We start from the raw sequence: 17834 nt of genomic DNA, 5'->3' as shown, positions 1-17834 counted from the left end.
TATCCCCATCCTCAATGGTGGGGGAGCTCAGCACATCAGTACAAAAGACAAGCTGAAGCATTTTCAACCATCTTCAGCCAGTAAGTGCCTATTGGGTGATCCATCTTGGCCTCCTCCTGGCTACAGTCCATGTGGTATAGGTATACCCACAGTGCTGTTAGGGAGGGAGTTCCAGGATTTTGACCTAGCGACAGGGAAGGAACGGCGATATATTTCCAAGTAGGGATGGTAAGTGGCTTGGTGGTGTACCTACACCACATGGACTGCAGCGGTTCAAGAAGGCACCTCACCACTACCTTCTCAAGGGCAATTAGGGATGGGAAATAAATGCTGGCCTAGCCAGCGAAGCCCGCATCCCTTGAATGAATAAAAAAAAGACAAGCGATGCCCGGAGGATGACGAGCCCCTGAACTGGCAAACCCCTTAATTCTGATTCACCTCCTGACCTGTGATGGGTTGCTGCAACTTTAACTTCAAAGGGTTAAGTCGTTTAAACTTCAAAATACGTTTTTACTTAACTTTTTAAACTTTTTACCACCTCCATGACTTCCCCTTGACATGGTCCTTAACTCCATACAGCTGGCCTGACACAGACAGCTGCTAAATGCTGGCCACTCCCTGGGAATATTGCATAAGTTTTAACAGGTGGGCTTTTATTAAATACTCAACAATCTTAATTGACCTCATAATAGGTAAAGGCAGGTTTGGAGGCCCACACTTGCGCCCGCCCTCATATACAAAACTATCAATGTTTTAACACAAATTCCCAATATTTTCAGTGTTTTCCTGCTAAGAAAAGATAATTTGAGGATGAAGTCTTTTGATGTTTGCTGTATATAGCCAAATCTGAAATGCCTATACAAAGAACACATTTATGATTTCAAACTAAACAGTGAACGGTGAAAATCTTTTTCAATGTTCCTAGCTTCTGATTTATTTGCGACAATATCTCTGAGTAAAGTCAATCTAAGTCAGTCCTTTCACATACACAATGCTGTTTCAGAACAACAATCCTGGTCTCTCTCCATCCACATACGCAGTAAAAACTGAGCAATACATTCATAACAACTTGTTAAACACTGAGAAATAAAAGAAGGGTGTTTGATTCCATTGTTTTTTGCTGATTGAATGAGGAATTATTTTTCACATCAGGCTTATTACTACATAAAACACAAAACAATGACTGGTGAGACAGCTCTAAGGTATTTAACAACTGCTTCTAATTCTGAAAGGAAGATATTACAAATACTTTAGAGAAACTAGCTAAACTGAAATCCAGGGACAAGCTGAAAACAGCTGTAATTTAAACTACCATTGTAAAGTTAAACCTAACTAAACAATGTATAAGAGGGTGCGAAAAGCCAAGGCACTATCCATGTTAATGGATTAAATTCCAACGGGGTACCAACCATTTTGATCCTATTTCCTTTACAAGATCCCATAAACAAACTTACTAATTTGAGTCTAACTTAGTTTAATTTCCAAAAACAGACATAACTAAGATTGTGTGGCCATTAACTACAATGTTGAAGTATAACTGGTTACTGAAATGCAACCTACCAGACCTTTGTTTAATTTTTCACAGAGGTAGGCATTGTGAATCTAATACTAGGGTGACAGGTTAGTATTTAAATACACAGTTAATAATTAACATTTTGTATTCATGTGGATTAGATATATGGCCCAAAATTGCAAAACTCTTGTTGCAGATCAGAGAATTAGGTACAAGGGGAAGGTGTGCAACTCCTGAATTTTCAATCATTAAAACCAACAGCAAAAAAATCAGTGAGCTGTGAATCAGACATATAAACCTTTGCATGGAATTCTCTGTTAGTGCTTTTGTCAAGCAAGGCATCCAGTTGAGAATGGATCCTTGTCAATTCAGGGTTTTTGGTCCAGACTTTCCTGGATTGCATTTATCCAGAAATTAAACTGAAATTTATGTTGATCCTACTAATGGGAATTTTTGCCAAAATGTCCTCATGACCTTATTTGCCTAACCTTTAATCATACAAGGAACATTATAGCCGACATTTAACTTTTAAAAATCTTTTCCAGGTTCAGTGTAATACTTCTCCCAAATCTGATTGGTCCATCTTAGCTCCAAATCATCTTTTCTCTAAAATTTAGTGTGTGTCACGGTTACTATGCTGATAAAATGCAGTATAATAAATGTGATGGAAGGTTTTGTAGCCCACTTTACTTACTGTTCAGCAGTTTTCATAAGTACCTGGACCACGACACAAATTTTAGGTCACACTTAGATCAGTGGCAGTATTTTGATTTGTGCTGTTGTGGGTTCAATTCTCATTTCTGACACTTGAGCAAATAACCTTGGTTGTCACATCAATGCAGTACTAAAGGAGAGTGCTGCACTGCTGGAGGTACTGTTTTTTGGATGAGATATTAAACTGAGATACCATCTGCCTGCTCAGGTGAATGTAAAATATCCCATGGCATAATTCCAGAGTATCAGCAAATATATTCCCTCCACCAACAGCAATAAAATAGATCACCCGTGCGCACATTAGCTGCCATGTTTGCCTACATTACAATAGTAACTGCACTTCACAAGTGATTCATTGGCTGTGGAGTGCTTTGAAAGATTGGTGGCAGGTCATAAAATTGCACAGAATACAAAAAACAGAAATGAATGATTAAAAGATTGCGAAGGAGGGAAAAATCAGAGTATGAGAGGAAGCTAGCTAGAAATATAAAAACAGATAGTGAGAGTTTCTATAGATATTTAAAGAAGAAAAGGATTGACAATGTGAGCATTGGTCCTATAGAAAGTGATTCTGGGGAATTAATAAGGGAAAATAAGGATATGGCAGATTAATTGAACAGGTATTTTGCACCAGTCTTCACTATAGAGGATACAAGTAACATCCCAGGAATAGCTGTAAATCAGGAAATGGAAGGGAGGGAAGAACTCGAGAAAATTACAATAACCAGGAAAGTGGTACTGAGCAAATTGTTGGAGCTGCAGGCTAACAGCTTCCCGGGTCCTGATGGAGCTCATTCTCGGGTCTTAAAAGAAGTGGTTAGTGAGACAATTGATGCGTTGGTTTTAATTTTTCAAAATTCCCCAGTGTTATGGTATGGCAGATGACATGTGCCAGGCGGACCAAATCCACGAGGGAAACTTGGTTGCACTATTACAATGGTTTTACAATTTGTATTTATTGCAAGGTGTGTGCACTGAATTCAGAAGTAATAAGTCCACCAAGACCTTTAGAGATTTAAAAAAAATTAAACTAAATTATTTATTAACAAAATACAAGGTGTCAAACACATACATAAGACTACAATTACTATTATTATAACTCCTAAAATTCCTAATTAACCTGACTCCCAGTTACGCTCCCTTTACGGCAACGGTGTACAATAGATTTTAGATTTAAAACAAACTCAGCAAGTAAACACAATATGCAGGATGGTGGGGTTCCAAATGGCTTTTCTCCAGCTTCAGTTTCATTAGATAGCAAGCTTATGCACAAATGCTGGAGGCTTCATTAAGGCTATTTCAAACACTCCTGTTAGATCTTACATGGCCTTCTGACACATAGCCTTTCATTCTCCTTTATAAATGGGCTGAATTTTACATATGTTGGGCACACTGGGCGGGAGCGGTCGGCTGCGCGCTGCCATTTTACGTGGGCGGGCCAATTAAGGCCCACCCAGCATAATACAAATTCCGTAGCGCTCAGCGCTACCTGTGCGGGCGGGGGGAGAAGGGAAAATCAGGGCCTGTAATCTGATGGAGCTGCCTCAGGGAGATTAAGTACATAATGAAACTTTTTTATAAATAAAGTGAAAAATTATTTAGACTTGTCCCCTCATGACAGTGTCACATGAGCTGGGACATGTTTGTCAATTTAGCAAAATTTATTTATTTATTTTATTAAACCTTCAGGAAACCTCATCCCGCCCGTGGATGAGGTTTCCTGAAAAACGTGAAGGCCACTTGGGCTCTTCACCTGCCCGCCAGCCTTCAGGTTGGACAGGCAGCGTTGTCAACAACTTTAATTGCTTTTTCAATGGCCTTAATGGGCAGTTGGGCGGGCACGCAGTCGATTTGGCTGCACGCCCGCCAAACTGAGAATCTAAATGAAGCGCGGTGACGTCAGGACGCACGCCCATCACATGTCACTTTACGTGTCAGCATGTTGGGCCCGTCCCCACATGTTGACAGCAATATTCTGCCCTATGTTTCTCTCTTTTTAATATGCAAATTCTATTGTTCCATATGTCTTTGAAACTGTATCTCCCTCGTAATATAGGAACTTCCATGTTGCCACTATATAACCTTTGGTAACCTTGAGGAAAAATAAACAGATTCCTTGGCCTTGCTTATCAGGCTAGTTGAAAACAGGCTAAGATCCTTTCTGAATTCCAAATATCCCTTAATTTATCTAAAAATGCAAATTCCCTTCATGCCTTACATGCTAGGCCAGCATCCATGTTTACTCATTAGCATGTCAAGTCTGTAGCTTCTTTTGATGATTTAAAGCTTGTAGCCTGCTTGACTACAAAATGTAATTAAATCACACACAAACCCAACTATACTTATCCCCATAAACCTACTTCACAATAAACCAGAAAAACATTATGAAAAAAATGTTAGTTTCATGAAACCTAGGTTTGGGGAAGGTTCCATTAATTGGAAAATAGCGAATGTAATTCCTTTATGCAAAAAGGGAGAGAGACAGAAAGTAGGAAACTACAGGCCAGTTAGCTTAACATCTGCCATAGGGAAAATATTAGTAGCTATTAAGGACATTATATCAGGGCACTTAGAAAAACTCAAGGCAATCAGGCACAGTCAACATAGCTTTGTGAAAGCGAGATTACGTTTAACCAATTTATTGGAGTTCTCTGAAGAGGAAACATATGCTGTAGATAAAGAGGAACTGGTGGATGTACTATACTTAGATTCCCAGAAGGCATTTGACAAAATGCCACATCAAAAGTTATTGTGGAAAATAAAAGCTCATGGTGTAGGGGTAACATTTTGGCATGGATAGAAGGTTGACTAGCTAACAGGAAACAGACTGTAGGCATAAATGGAACATTTTCAGGTTGGCAAGATGTGTGTGCCACAGGGATCCGTGTCGGGGCCTCAACTTTTCACAATTCATATAAATGACTTGGATGAAGGGTCAGAAGGTATGGTTGTTAAATTTGCTGATGACCCAAAAATAGGTAGGAAAGTAAGGTGTGAAGTCGATATAAGAAGGCTACAAAGGGATATAGATAGGTTAAGTGAGTGGGCAAAGATCTGGCAAATGGAGTATAATGTGGGAAAATGTGAAATTGACCATTTTGGCATGAAGAATAAAAAAGAAGCATATTATCTAAATGGTGAGAGATTACAGAGCTCTGGGATCAGAGGGAACTGGGTGTCCTAGTGCTTGAATTGCAAAAGGTTAGTATGCAGGTACAGCAAGTAATTAGGAAAGCTAATAAAATGTTATGTTTTATTGCGAAGGGAATTGAATATAAAAGTAGGGAGGTTATGCTTCAGTTATACAGGGCATTGGTTAGAGCACATCTGGAGTACTGGAGTAAGTATTGGTCTCCTTATTAAGGAAGGATGTAAATGCATTGGAAGTAGTTCAAAGGTTTACTGGACTAATGCCTAGAATGGGCTTAAGAGGAAAGGTTGGACAGGCTATGCTTGTATCCGCTGAGTTTCGAAGAGTAAGAGGCAACTTGATTGAAACATATAAGTTCCTGAGGGGTCTTGACAGGGTGTACGTGGAAAGGATGTTTCCTCTTTTGGGAGAATCTGGAACTAGGGGTCACTGCTTAAAAATAAGGGGTCGCCAATTTAAGACAGAGATGAGGAGCATTTTTTTCTCTCAGAGGGTCATGAGTCTTTGGAACTCTCTTTCTCAAAATGTAGGGGAAGAAGCATCTTTTAATATTTTTAAGGCAGAACTATAGATAGATTATTGATTAAAAAAAAGTGGGTGATAGGTTATCAGGGTAGGTGGGAATGTGGTTACAATCAGATCAGCCATGATGTTGTTGAATGGTGGAGCAGGCTTGAAGGGCCTATTCCTTATCCTAGTTTGTACGTGTTCATACGAAACATCCTTGGATGCAAAAGATGCAATTTAAATGCAAGCTTTCTTTTCCTTATGAGGCAGATGTACATATCCTTGGCTTTGCTTGTGTAGAGCTTTTATCCAGATTACATTACTGTATGAGCAACAGTTGCAGGTAAATCATCCACTGACATCTGGATCAAAGTAATCATATTCTATTATTATGAAGGTTGAAAGGGATATTTCAGCTCTGAGACTTCACTGTTAGATGTTGTGCATCTCTCAGCAAGAGACAATGCATAGGCAACTACAACAATATCCATTTTACATTGGTAGTTTCCTCATTACTCTGGGTGAAAAGCTCTGGTTGTGTTCCAGTGCACTGTCTTTAAAGATCACATTATGTTATAGACAGAAAGTGGAACTTTCTTTCACAACCATTCCAGTGATGGGGCTGAACATGAGGGTAGAAAATCTCAGTGTGTTCGTTGGCCTATAGTCCATAATCATATTGAATAGCACTGGAGCTGACACTGACTGCAGTGGGTTAATCCATTAGCTCAAGTGCCCTGACCTGCCACCAATACACTGATGGAAACTGTGAAAGAATTGAGACAGATGTGCTATAAAAATTTGTTGATCATACTTTATGGAATTTTTTAAAAATGGCATACAAACCAGCCAAATTATTTTTTATGAAAGCAAAATACTGCAAATGCTGGAAATCTGAAACAAAAAAAATAGCTGGAAAAACTCAGCAAGACTGACAGCATCTGTGGAGAGGAATACAGTTAATGTTTCGAGTCCATATGATTCTTCATCAGAACTGAAGAGAAATAGAAATGAGGCGAAATATAAGCTGGTTGAGGGGAGGGGGGTGAACAGGTAGAGCTGGATAGAGGATAGAGAATAAAATTATTTTTATGTTCTTAAAGCAACATTTTATTTTAGTGCAACAGTATAGTTTACAGAAAATGTTTCATTAAAATGCAATGTAGAAAAGGTTTGAGTTTGAACAGCAACGAGTGATTCTCTTAGTAACATGATTATTACTTCCAAAATATTGCTACAAACAGCTTTCACTGCCACTGCAAAGACAATGGCCAAAAGTTTACACTTTGAGTGCAACTGGCAATCCAGGTGCAAATGGCACTGGTTTTAAGGAGTGTTTTTGCTCAAGTTTCAACTCAAACTCATTTTTAAAATATTCATTCGTAGGATGCGGGTATTGCTGGCTAGGCCAGTATTTATTGCCCTTGTTCAGGGGGCATTTAAGAGACATCCACATTGCTGTGGCTTTGGAGTCACATGTAGGCCAGACCAGGTAAGGACGGCAATTAAAGGACATTAGTGAATGACAATTGGCAATGGTTTTGTGGTCATCAGACTTTTCATTCTAGATTTTATTTACTGAATTCATATTTCACCATCTGCCATGCTAATATTCAAACCAGGTCCCCAGGGCATTACCCTGGCACTCTAGAAGACTAGTCCAGTGACAATACCACTACGCCACCACCTCCCCCGAATATAAAGGGCAGAATTTAATCGAGGTGACAGGAATCCTGCCCGCCGGCTGGGTAACTGGCAAAAGCCTATCCTGCCTCCATCAGGGGAGGTCCGTCAGAATTAAGTGTTTATCAGGTTGTTAAGAGGCCACCATCAGGCATTTTCTGATCCAACAGAGGGCGCTGGTGAGAAGTGACTGAAGCATTCTGGGAGAAGTCACCGCAGCCACTGCGACTCAGGAGGTAATCGAGGAGAAGGACTCTTGCACTCAACAGGAGGAAGAGCATCCAACAGAGGGCGCTGGTGAGAAGTGACTGAAGCATTCTGGGAGAAGTCAACACGACTCAGGAGGGAATTGAGGAGGACCCACTGTCAAAGAATGGAATAGCCCCAAACATTACATTGCTGTAGTGTTTCCATCCCTCTCTCCTCCTCAAACCTAAAAAATAAGAGGAAGAGGCAGTGCCTTCAGGAGTGCACCAGACCTGTGAAGGACACTCTTCTGAAAGTGGATTTCAAAGAAAAAGCAGCTGATTGGTGAGTAAACCCTGGGAGCAGACTCGGAGGGAGGAGCACCGGAGCGGTGACCTCGGGGCACAGAGTAACTGAAACCAAAACTAAAAAAGTGACATCACAGGAAAGCTGTGACCTGATTGGTTGGTAGGAAATCTGCACCAAATTTGAAAAAAAAACACTGCAAAGCTAATTAATAAATTAATTATCTAAGTAGAGATGGCTGGGCAGGTGATGTGCTGTAGCTGTATGTTGTGGGAGCTGGCAGATCCCATTGCGAGTTGCAGTGACCACATCTGCAGCAAGTGTTGGTTGCTGGAGGAACTCCGGCTCAGAATTGATGAGCTGGAGTCCGAGCTCCGGACGCTGCGGCACATCCGGGAGGGGGAGAGTTACCTGGATGCTTTGTTTCAGGAGGCAGTCACACCCGGTAGATTAAGTACCTCAAGTTCGGTCAGTGGTCAGGGTCAGCAGGGTGTGACTGCAAGTGAGGCAGGTAGAGGGATCCTGTGTTCAGGAACAGAGGAGCCTCAGCTCTTGACCTTGTCCAACAGGTACGAGGTTCTTGCTCCCTGTGTGGATGAGGAACAGGGCTGTAGGGAGGATGAGCCAGCTGACCATGGCACCGTGGCACAGGAGGCCATTCAAGGGGGGGGAGCAAAAAGACAAGTGGTAGTTGTAGGGGATTCTATAATTAAGGGAATTGGTAGCATCCTTTGTAAGCAGGATCGAGAGTCCCGCATGGTATGTTGCCTGGCTGGTGCCAGGGTGAGGGACATCTCTGACCGGCTTGAAAGGATATTGGAGAGGGAGGGGGAGGATCCAGTTGTTGTGGTCCACGTCGGGACAAATAACATAGGTAAGACTAGGAAAGAGGACCTGTTTGGGGATTATCAGGAACTAGGAATTAAATTAAAGAACAGGTCCTCAAGGGTTATAATCTCCGGATTACTACCCGAGCCACGTGCAAATTGGCAGAGGGACGCGAGAATGAGGGAAGTAAACACATGGCTAAAGGAGTGGTGTGGGAAAGAGGGGTTCCATTTCGTGGGGCACTGGCATCAGTATTGGAACAGGAGGGATCTGTACCATTGGGATGGTCTCCACCTGAACCGATCTGGGACCAATGTTCTAGTGACAAGGGTAAATAGGGTGGTCAACAGGATTTTAAACTAGAAAGTGGGGGTGGGGGGGGGGGGGGGGGGGGGGGGGCGTTGGTGGGAAGAAGGGTAAAACTCCAAGAAGTATGACTAATGGGAAACAAAGCAACAGGTTAGCATATGGGGAGGTGGATTCAACTTCATGGAAAATTATGAAAAAACTGAAAAGAAGGGAGAGCCCAGGAGGGGCTATTAAAGTCCCCAGAACACAAAATAGGACAGAGTGTTTGGAAAGGGCTAGGAATCTAACTTCAAGCACATCAGATAAAGGGACGACAATGAGAAAGGGGACGGGAAATACAGGACTGAAGGTGTTGTATCTGAATGCATGCAGTATACGAAATAAGGTAAATGAGCTTGTGGCACAGATTGAAATTGGCAGGTATGATGTGGTGGGCATCACGGAGACATGGCTGCAAGGGGATCAGGACTGGGAGCTAAATATCCAAGGATATACATCCTATCGAAAAGATAGGCAGGTTGGCAGAGGGGGTGGGGTTGCTTTGTTAGTAAGCAAGATAGCAAGAAATGACATAGGGTCAGATGATGTAGAATCTGTGTGGGTAGAGTTGAGGAACCGCAAAGGTAAAAAAACCATAATGGGAGTTATGTACAGGCCTCCGAATACTAGTCAGGATGTGGGGCACAAGATACACCAGGAGATAGAAAAAGCGTGTAAGAAAGGCAAGGTTACAGTGATCATAGGGGATTTCAATATGTAGGTAGACTGGAAAAAATCAGGTTGGTAGTGGATCCCAAGAAAAGGAATTTGTAGAATGTCTACGAGATAGCTTTTTGGAGCAGCTTGTGGTGGAGCCCAATAGGGAACAGGCAATTCTAGATTTAGTGAGGCAGATTTGATAAGGGAGCTTAAGGTGAAGGAACCCTTAGGAGGAAATGACCATAATATGATAGAATTTACCCTGCAATTTGAGAGGAAAAAGCTAGAATCAGATGTAACCGTATTACAATTGAATAAAGGCAACTACAGAGGCATAAGGGAGGAGCTGGCCAGAATTGACTGGGAGATGAGCCTAGCAGGAAAGACAGTGGAACAGCAATGGCAGGAGTTTCTGGGAGTAATTTGGGAGACACAGCAAAAATTCATCCATAGGAAGAAGAAGCATACTAAAGGGAGGACGGGGCAACCATGGCTGACAAGGGAAGTCAGGGACAGCATAAAAGCTAAAGAGAAAGCATATAATGTGGCGAAGAGCAGTGGGAAACCAGGGGATACAAAGACCAACAGTGGACAACTAAAAAAGAAATAAGGAGGGAGAAGATTAAATATGAGGGTAGACTAGCCAGTAATATAAAAGAAGATTGCAAGAGTTTTCTTTAGATATATAAAGGGTAAGAGAGAGGCAAAAGTGGACATTGGGCTGCTGGAAAATTACGCTGGAGAAGTAGTAGTGGGGAACAAAGAAATGGCGGAGGAACTGAATAGGTACTTTGCGTCAGTCTTCATGGTGGAAGACACGAGTAACATCCCCAAAGTTCAAGAGAGTCGGGGGGCAGAGGTGAGTATGGTGGCCATTACCAAGGAGAAGGTGCTTGGAAAACTGAAAGGTCTGAAGGTGGATAAGTCACCTGGGCCAGATGGATTACACCCCAGAGTTCTGAAGGAGATAGCTGAAGAGATAGTGGAGGCGTTAGTGGTGATCTTTCAGGAATCACTGGAGTCAGGGAGGGTCCCAGAGGACTGGAAAATCGCTAATGTAACCCCCCTGTTTAAGAAGGGAGTGAGGCAAAAGATGGGAAATTACAGGCCGATTAGCCTGACCTCAGTCGTTGGTAAGATTTTGAAGTCCATTATTAGGGATGAGATTTCAGAATACTTGGAAGTGCATGATAAAATAGGGCAAAGTCAGCATGGTTTCATCAAGGGGAGGTCTTGCCTGACAAATCTGTTAGAATTCTTTGAGGAGGTAACGAGTAGGTTAGACAAAGGAGAGCCAATGGATGTTATCTACTTGGACTTCCAGAAGGCCTTTGACAAGGTGCCATACAGGAGGCTGCTCAGTAAGATAAAAGCCCATGGTGTTAGAGGCAAGGTACTAGCATGGATAGAAGATTGGCTGTCTGGCAGGAGGCAGAGAGTGGGGATAAGGGGGTCCTTCTCAGGATGGCGGCCGGTGACTAGTGGAGTTCCGCAGGGGTCAGTGTTGGGACCACAACTTTATACATTAATGATCTAGATGAAGGAACTGAGGGCATCCTGGCTAAGTTTGCAGATGATACAAAGATAGGGGGAGGGACAGGTAGTATTGAGGAGGCGGGGAGGCTGCAGAAGGATTTGGACAGGTTAGGAGAATGGGCAAAGAAGTGGCAGATGGAATATAACGTGGGGAAGTGTGAGGTCATGCACTTTGGTAGGAAGAATAGAGGCATAGACTATTTTCGAAATGGGGAGAGAATTCAGAAATCTGGAGTGCAAAGGGACTTGGGAGTCCTAGTCCAGGATTCTCTTAAGGTTAACTTGCAGGTTGAGTCGGTAGTTAGGAAGGCAAATGCAATGTTGGCATTTATTTTGAGAGGACTAGAATATAAAAGCAGGGATGTGCTGCTGAGGCTTTATAAGGCTCTGGTCAGACCACATTTAGAATATTGTGAGCAATTTTGGGCCCCGTATCTCAGGAAGGATGTTCTGGCCCTGGAGAGGATGATCCCAGAAATGAAAGGCTTAACATATGAGGAACGTTTGATGACTCTGGGTCTATACTCGATGGAGTTTAGAAGGATGAGGGGGGGATCTGATTGAAACTTACAGAATACTGAAAGGCCTGGATAGAGTGGACGTGGGGAAGATGTTTCCATTAGTAGGAGAGACTAGGACCCGAGGGCACAGCCTCAGAGTAAAGGGAACACCTTTTAGAACAGAGATGAGGAGAAACTTCTTTAGCCAGAGAGTGGTGAATCTATGGAATTCATTGCCACAGAAGGCTGTGGAGGCCAGGTCATTGAGTGTATTTAAGACCGAGATAGATAGGTTCTTGATTGGTAAGGGGATCAAAGGTTACGGGGAGAAGGCGGGAGAATGGGGTTGAAAAACTTATCAGCCATGATTGAATGGCAGTGCAGACTCGATGGGCCAAATGGCCTAATTTCTGCTCCTATGTCTTATGGTCTTCTGGGATTAAGGATGCTGGGGATTGAAATCCTGCTCCCAAGAGCTGCCAGCCCATCAGAGGCTGGCAGCTTTCCATTGTAGGCAGCATCACTGGGCTGCCAGTAATTCACCCACCAGAGGCCTAGGATTAACAAGGGTCCTGATGTTAAAGGTGGGTGAGGGCGGGATGGGTGTCGTGGGAAGGGGGTGTCAGAGGCAAGGGCAAGGGATGGCTTTCAGCTACCCTGCTTCCCGATGCCGGGTCCCATGAACGATGATGTTCCCTGGGAGCCCCCAAATAAACCCCACAAGAGCTTTGTTTTTCGGGCTACCCACATGGCAACTCCCCTGTCAGCTGCTGATTGAATTCAACTCCCCACAACTGCAATCTTTGTCAAGCTTATAAAATGCTTCAAATGGATTTCAAGTGGACATAGTCAGAAATGTGAAGACATTTGAAAATCAATGTGCAATGCTCATTTAAACAAGAGAAAACAGAAACTAATTGACAATGGCTTCCCTGGAGGTGAGAATAGCTCTTCCTTATCTCACCGAACCTGAAGAATGGGAGCCATTCAAGTTAGTGGCTGAGACATTTAAAAGGCTAATGACCTTGGCTAAAAGACAATGGATGGAACTATGCCCCCAGACCTGGGCTAACCCAGTGCCTAATATGGAAGCATGATTTAAAACTTTGGGGTAGCAGCCATTCTTAAGTTTTGAGCTGTATAAAGTCTGTCTGAGAACAGCCACTTTGTGCAGAGCCCAAAAGCCAGATCCAGCCCACAGTTGTCAGCTGAACTAACTGTGAACAGCATCTGAGAGCTCGGTTTCTTTCTGCCACTCGGAGTCACAAAGGAAGTTGTTCAGAAACCATCACTGTTCTGCTGAAAAAACAAATCCAGGCAGTCTTTAAGTGTCATGCCAGCAGAACCAGTAAAGAAAAGGGAAAAGAGACCTGCACTTGCTCCGCAAAGCTGCTCTACCGGCTGAGTCCACCTGAAAAGGCAAACACCGACTAATCGACTGCAGAAGCCAGTGCAGCTGCTGAAATCAACTCTTCAACTTAAACCTCCACTCCAGACAATAAAAACTTCAACTGCAAGCTACAGGTCATCAACATTATCTTAAAGGACTGAACTGAATTTCATCTTATATCCTTATTTGCATTTATTCTGTGTATGTATTCAGTTAGTAATTTTATTACAACAAAAACAAAAAATTGCTGGAAAAACTCAGCAGGTCTGACAGCATCTGTGGAGAGAAAGACAGAGTTAACGTTTCAAGTCTGTATGACTCTTCTTCAGAACTAAAGAGAAGTAGAAATGTGGTGAAATATATACTGTTTAAGGGGGGGTGGGACAGGTGAAGCTGGATAGAAGGCCAGTGATAGGCGGAGGCAAAGCAGAGATTACGAAAGATGTCATAAACAAAAGGTCGAAAGGGTGTTGATGGTGGTGATACTGGCTAAAGGAGGTACTAATGGTGACATTAAGAGTAGAAAGCAGAATGAGTAACTTTATTATTTTTACCTAAGTAACTTACAACAGTACTTTTGTACTGAAAAAATCTACCTTGTTTAAGACTTAGGGTGGGATTTTCCAGTCCCACCAGCAGCAGGCATGGGACGGGCAGGACTGGAAAATCCGGAGTGCGGCTAAAAGTCAGTTGCCCGCCGGAGTGAAAACGGGTTGCAATTTTCCGCTCCTGACTTTCAAGGCAGGTTGGTTTGCCGCTGAGCCATGTTGGGAACTGTATTTGCAAGCCTATACATCTCATAAATGCTCATTAAAAACCCAGCTAGCCGGAATCACGCTCCCACTCCCAAATAAAATGGCCACACCAGCAGCTAATTAGACCGGTGTGAAGCATGACTAGATATAACTGGCGAACTGCACATCGCTCGCAACTTTGAGGCTCGTGCATGCAGCAGATGCCTACCTTCCACCGAGCTGTGCTCGGAACTGTTCCAACTCCTTGCCAAGGCTGTTCAGGCAAGACCAGCAGGAAGGTAAGAGGCTGGAAGGTAAACATTTGACTTCAGGTGAGATAAGACTAGACAAAGGCAAGGGAAGGGGTTGGGGCAAGGGAAGGGGCTGGAAGGCACACGTTTGACTGTGGGCGGAGGTTGCCTGGGACCCGGGAGGGAAGGGGTGGACAGAGATGCATGACCTGGGGGCTGTTGGGGGGTGGGTGGTGGGCGTTGTTTAACTGGAGCACAAGAAAAAAGGGGTGGACAGAGACACGTGACTGGGAGTGGGGCGCGCAGTGGTAGTGAAAGGAAGAGGGTGCATAAATCTGAGGCAGTCCTGGGGTAGAGCACATCATGTCAGGGCCAGACAGCAAAGGCAGTACTGGGGTTGAGTGTGCCATGCTACAAAGCTGTGCCTAGCACACATATCCTGGTCTCAGTCCAGGGGAGAGGAGGGTCTGTCTGTACTGTGTCTGTTGTGGATAGCATGGTGTGCAGGACGAGGTCAGTCCCTCACACATTTGGGTCCTGGGGGTTGGTGGCTTGGTACTGGGCTGCAGACGGCACAGTCACAGTCAGGGGAGGCATCTGTGGCCTGTAAATGGGGAACTGGTAACTAAGGGGGTGGGGGCACTTGATGGCCTCGTGATGCGGAGGGGGGGTCTTGGTAGGTCATTGTGTATAGGGCCTCAAAATGGGGCATCGGGACATCCACATAAAACAGTTCAGGGGAGAAGAGAGGGATATCAACAACAATCATGATGAGATCCAGGATTAGCGGGGGAGGCAGGAGAGTGATCGGAGGGAGGGAAACCTGCACATGATGCTCTTCCAGGATGAGAGGAGGAACTTGGACATTCCGGGGGGGTTGGAAGCTGGTCTCATAGTAGATGCGGAGCAGCACCAATTCGCCAGCCGATGGAATGACGCAGTTGAAAAATAACCTAGGAAAAAATCGTCGGGGAGGGGTCTAAGGGCTTGTGGGAGGAGTCGGCTACTGCACTTTTGGGCCAACTGAAGTGGCAGTATAATAATTTCCGCTTCAGGACACGGAGAACAGCTGAGACATGTTAGGAAGACTTAAATGCCAGTTGAAGGATTTGGGTACCTTAACTCATGGTGTGCATTCTTGTGGGAATCCATTAAGGCTTGGGGACAAATGTTGATTGGGTATGAATGACTATTTATCCCTCTGATAGGAATACACAAAGGTTAGAAGGATCCAACTGTAAAGGGGCAATGGCTAAAGTACATATGTAAAATGCTCCCAAGACCTCTACACATTGCAGCTTAGAGCTCAGTCTTTACATGCCTCGACGATTACAGTCATTACATTAGTGCAAGGCTGGGCTCCAGTCTACTCCATAGGAGCCAGCCTAACAGTGCCCTGACTGAGACTCATATCATCTGGCTGTACTCTTCTAGATCCAACACCCTTTGTGAAAGCGCTGTAATTCCAGGGGCCTGGGGTGAGCACGGTGGGCGGCAGGCAGCTTCCAGTGATCCTTAAGCCTGTGCGACAGCTGCAAGGGAGGATCTGGGGATGGAATGCCTGGAATGAGGGCAGCTGAAGGGCTTCACAATCACTCCCTAGCTTGGCGATGGATGGTGATCATTGCAGGGTTATGTTCAATCACGTCTCTGATCAATTTTTCCACAGAGACGAAGAGGAGTGCCGAATGGAGGCAGCAGGCAACGCTGCTTTTTTCATGGCCCTCATGCAACTGAGGAGAAGAAGGGCCCGTTGCTGTTAGGCAGGCCAAAGGAAAGAGCCTCACCCTGAGGAACTTGGGCCAGTGGGGCCCCAGCAAGACCCAGAAGCTGAGGCGGAGACTAATTCCATGGAGGCATTTGGCGCAACCCAGAATGTACCAAAGATGCTTCTCATTTCCTTGGATAAGCAAGACACAGTGCTCTTGTCGCCTTCGCTTGTCAAGGGATATGGTGGCTCACATCTGCCAAGTTCTTTGGGAAGATCTGACACTGCAGGGCTTGGAAGGCCTTCCATTGCCAGTGGCACTAAAAGTGACCGCTGTACTCAACCTTTTTACAAATGGTTTGTTTCAGGGCTCCACTGGGGACCTCTGTGGAATATCACAATCCTCCACTCATTGATGCATCTGTGAGGTCACTGACACCCTATTCAGTAAGGCACACAATTACATCCAGTTCTCCCTTGATGAAGCCAGCCAGGCTGCCAGAGCAGTGCGATTTGCAGCGATCTCAGGCTTCCCACAGGTGCAGGGTGCCATTGACTGCACACATGTGGCATTAAGGGCTCCCTGGCAGCAGCCACAACAATTGGTCAATAGAAAAGGCTTCCACGCCCTCAACATGCAGCTGATCCGTGACCACCAAAAGCAGATTATGCATGCCTCTGCGAGATACCCTGGGAGCCTGCACGACTCTTACATCCTGAGTCACTCGCTGGTGCGACAGATTTTTGAGGGCCCTCAGCGCACTCAGGCTTGGCTCATCGGTGATAAAGGCTACCTCCAAAAGACGTAGCTAATGACGCCCTTTCAGGAGACACAAAGTGCTTCAGAAGAGAGGTATGATGCAGCTCAATCTGTGACACGCTCCTCGACTGAGCAGACCTTTGCCATGCTGAAGATGAATTTCCGATGTCTGGACTAGTCAGGCGGCACTCTCCCAGAGGGTGTCCCACATAATCTTGGTTTGATGTGCTCTACACAACCTGGAGCTCCAAAGGGGGGATGAGTTGCCAGATAGAGAGATGGAAGAGCTGCACGTCTCCTCCGATGAGGAGGACGTCGAGAGGGATGAGCTCAATGAGGCCCCAGAGGAAGAGGCAATAGTATGGGCCAGATGTGCTCATGAGATGCTTACAGCCACAAGGTTCCAGGATGATGAAGACGACTAGCTCATATGAGCTGCTTTCACCTGTGCCCTCCATGCAGGCTCAACATTAACACCTTCTTTGCTATCCTCAGCATCTCAATGAAGGACATCTCAGAGAGTAGTCACAATCTTGCGTGACAATGGCCTCAAACTTGGATGGCTAGGCATCCTCTGGAGCATGTGACCGTTCTGTTCTGGGATAAGAACTCCACCAGCTCTCACTATGAGGAAATTAGACATGGTGCAATCTTTTTCAAGCATCACATCAACATTTCACTGCCTACGGCAGCCTGCAAGAGGTAGAAGCAGCACTGCAAACCTCAGTGCACTCATGGCAGTGTGCCTGGAGTGTTGCAAGGCGCCTCAATGAGGATAATCATCAATCTCTGGCTCTCACATGAATGTCTGGGGACTGATCTGAATCCGGACTGCAGCATCTCTCCACAGGCCATCCCTCATGCAAGAATAATGTTCTGGCCTCATCCTCATACAGAGTCCCCAGCATGAGATTGTTCTTTAAGGCGCTGTCATCTGTCACTTTCAGTCATGGATGTGAGCCTGCGAGTCAGGTCAACTTTGTGTGCACAGAGAGAGCTTCAGCAGCACCATCATGTGATTCTTGACAAGAATTCATGACCCAGCCTGCGTCTGGAGCT

General features: G+C 44.6%; 1 protein-coding gene across 1 annotated transcript in view; it reads right to left on the bottom strand.

The window, feature by feature from the left end:
* The window catches only part of LOC144682943 (protein diaphanous homolog 3-like), a 786894-nt gene that overhangs the window by 108367 nt on the left and 660693 nt on the right, over window positions 1-17834 (bottom strand). The window lies entirely within an intron of this gene.

This window comes from Cetorhinus maximus, chromosome 7, assembly GCF_964194155.1.
Source record: "Cetorhinus maximus chromosome 7, sCetMax3.hap1.1, whole genome shotgun sequence".
Lineage (NCBI taxonomy): Eukaryota > Metazoa > Chordata > Chondrichthyes > Lamniformes > Cetorhinidae > Cetorhinus > Cetorhinus maximus.
Note: the sequence above shows the minus strand (reverse complement) of the source record. Positions and strands in the feature narration are given on the sequence as shown.